Genomic DNA, 3,756 nt, shown 5'->3' with positions numbered 1-3,756 from the left:
TATAATCTGACTTCTAATAATCATTTCCTCGCTTTTTAAAATGGCTTTATCATCTAAATACTTATTCCAAGTGCTGTATTTTGATTCTGCCTCTTCTGAACTTTAGGTATGTAGATTCACACACTTTGAGATGGCATATGTAAATTCCTAGTGCCATGCTCAGGGCATAAATGTAGCTAACACAGGAGTGGGCGCCTGTGAGAGTCCACCTAAGACATATACACTGTGGCCATATGTTTGCTGACATCTCTAAACAGGAAAGTTGAGATCTTAAATAACTGATGTGTATGATGGAACAAAATCCACGTGTGCGTTGTTTTCTGGAATGAAGCTGTTGGCGTCTGTCTTAGTCAGCTTGGGCTGCCATCACAAAATACCATAGACTGAGTGGCTTAAACAGGCACTTATTTCTCACAGTTCTGGAGGCTGGAAAGTCCAAGATCGGGGTCCCAAATTGTTACTGGTGGTGAATCCGTGTGGGTCTGCAGAAACCTCAATTCTTGCCTCCTCAGAAGAAAGAATTCAACTGAGGGGCAGAAGACAGAAGGAGAGACCAAGGCAAGTTTTAGAGCAGGAGTGAAAGTTTATGAGAAAGCTTTAGAGCAGGAATGAAAGGAAGGAAAGTACACTTGGAAGAGGGCCAAGCAGGCAACTTGAAAGGCAAGTGCCTCATTTCACCTTTAACTTAGGGTTTTATATGTTGGCATACTTCTGGGATCTAGTGTCCCTTCTCTCCTGATTCTTCCCTTGGGGTGGGCTGTCCATATGTGCAGTGGCCGGCCAGTGCTTCAGAGGGGAGCATGCGCAGTGTGTTCACTGGAGTTGTGTGCCTGTTCACTTGAGGCATTCTTTACGGGTGGAATGTCCCTGGAAGGTCATATACCAGTTAAACTTTGCCATTTTGCCTCTTAACGTGCATGCTTGAGCCCACTCTCCCAACTCCTGAGATCTTAGCGGGAAGATGCTGCTCACCACCTTCAGGTGTTTTCATTTCTTGGGAGACTGCCTTTCCCTGGCACTGGCTGCAACCAATTATTACTTTACAAAGACTGTTCAACAACCTCCTGACCATCATATGATAGTTGCCTGACATTCCCGATGAGGCGGGGGCCCTCTCCTGCCCTGTTCATGCCTGACTAGCTACCTACAGTAACAAAATGTCTGGGTGCTGGTAGGGGCCCTCTTTCTGGCTTGCAGGCTGCTGACCTCTCATTATATCCTCACAAGGTAGTTCGGCGGGGGTGGGTGGGGAGAAAGAGAGAGAGAGCTACTTCTGTGGTTTCTTCTTCTCCTTCTCCTTCCTCTTCTTCTTCCTCTTCCTCTTCCTCTTCTTCTTCATCTTCTTCTTTCTTCATCGTCTTCTTTTTTTTTTTAGATGGAGTCTTGCTCTGTTGCCCAGGCTAAAGTTCAGTGGCACTATCTTGGTTCACTGGAGCCTCTGCCTCCCAGATTCAAGCAATTCTCCTGCCTCAACCTTTCCAGTAGCTGGGACTTCAGGCACAGGCTGCCACACCGGCTACTTTTTGTATTTTTAGTAGAGATGGGGTTTCACCATGTTGGCCAGGCTGATCTCAGATTCCTGACCTCAAGTGATCCACCCGCCTCTGCCTCCCAAAGGGCTGGGATTACAGGCGTGAGGCACAGCGCCTGGCCGGGTTTCTTCTGATAAGGGCACAGATCCCATCATGAAGACCCCACTCTCATGACCTCATCTAAACCTAATTACCTTCAGAGGCCCCACTTCCAAAGACCATTACCCTATGCTTTTACAGCTTCAACCTAGGAATTTAGAGGGACAGAAGCTTTCAGTCCGTAACATTCTGCCCCTGGTCTCAAGATGTATTACACACATAAAGAAGGCCTTAAAACTCTTTAACTGAAACAATGAGTTAGAGCAAAGCTACTAAATGAAGCAAAGGAAGCTCGGTGGGTAAACTTAACCTTTGACAATCACAGTTTAAAATGTTAGTTTTAATATCATTTCTATAATAAAAATTCTCAGTGTTAGACATCAGTGGGAATTAGGAACTATTAATAAAAACCTTTCAATACAACAGAACACTCTTTGCTCTTCTTAGCAAAAAGGATTAGACAGAAGCTTCACTTTATGGTGACGAAATAAGTACAAATCTGGTAAGAAAGCACCTTACTCCAGGTTCCACGTTGATCTCCCAAAATGTGAGTCCCTGGCTCTGCTTTTCTCAAAGTAGCCATGTCAGCCTTTCTATTCTTCCAGGTGTTCCTCATGTAAATGCTAATTAGGGCCGCCAATTTCAGGTCCGTTTCCTAACTGAGACTAAATTGAATTATATTGCTGCAATAGTTTTCCACTTCACATACCTGCAAAACTTCGGGTAAACATCTGTGTCCATGCTATACAATAGAAATATAATGTGAGCCATGACTACAAGCCTCATATGTCATTTTAAATTTAATATTTTTTAGTAGCCACATTAAAAAAATAGATGAATGAAACTAATTTTAATGTTTTATTTATGCCAATACATCTGTAATATTATCATTTTAATATGTAATCACTATTGAAAACATTAATGAGATATTTTACAAACTTTTTTTCCTATTAAGTCTTCAAGGTCTGGTGTGTATTTTGTACTTACCTCCAGAACATCTCAATTCAAATGAGCCACATTTTCAAGCACCTATAGCCATATGTAGCCACTGTCCTGGACAGCATGTGTCTATGTAAGTGGCTTCCAGAGGAGAGGAGGTGATACAGTCCATCATGTCATTCTGTGGAGAGAATAGACTTTGTCTGGTTATTTACCGTAAGAATAAATACTTGTCAAAATGAAACACTTTAATTGAAGGCAAAAAATGAGTCTGAGTTGTGCCTAAATATCTGTGCATCTTTTTCTCCAGAAAATTAAGATAGTTGGCCTTGGCTGCAGTGTTTAAAGCTATACAAATTAGCATTGTAATTTGACGCGCATTGTAATTTTGTAAGTTATGTACAGGAAAAATTGAAAACACATCACAAAACAGAAAATAATTGGGAAAGGAATGGGGCGAGGGAAATATATTGAAAACCAACGCACCATACCTTGCCTTTCATTTTAAACTAGAAATCAAATTATCACTAGCATCCAGACAGGGTAAGAGGTTTAGTATTACATTGGCCAAGTAAATTCCAAAAAGGTCTCTATTTTTCTTATCTGAAAATGATGACAACGTATTTAGAGCAGACAAAAGTGCTCCATATAGTGCGTGGTACAGAATGCGTATCCAGCTTTTTTAGTCTAGCGATTATTATTATTATTACTTTGAGGTGGAGTCTTGCTCTGTCACCCAGATTGGAGTGCAGTGGCACGATCTTGGCTCACTGCAACCTCCACCTCCCAGGTTCATGCGATCCTCCTGCCTCAGCCTCCTGAGTAGCTGGGATTACAGGCACCTGCCACTATGCCCAGCTAATTTTTGTATTTTTAGAAGAGACGGGGTCTCACCATGTTGGCCAGGCTGGTCTTGAACTCCTGACCCGAAGTGATCCGCCCACCTTGGCTTCCCAAAGTGTTGGGATTACAGGTGTGAGCCCCCACACCCGCCTAGCGACTATTATTTTATTATCATTACTATTCAATGCCAGACGCTAAGATAGAAGACATAGGCAGTGGGCTAGGTGCTGGGACTTATTGGTAAACAAAATAGTCTGAATCCCCAGCCATGATGGAGTTAGAAGGCAGCAGCCCAGTGAATAGACAAATGTGTAACATCAGATTGTGGTGCTGCAGGAGAGGA

The sequence above is a fragment of the Hylobates moloch genome, unplaced genomic scaffold (genome assembly GCF_009828535.3).
Source record: "Hylobates moloch isolate HMO894 unplaced genomic scaffold, HMol_V3 SCAFFOLD_1, whole genome shotgun sequence".
Classification (NCBI taxonomy): domain Eukaryota; kingdom Metazoa; phylum Chordata; class Mammalia; order Primates; family Hylobatidae; genus Hylobates; species Hylobates moloch.
This window is presented reverse-complemented; position numbering follows the sequence as displayed.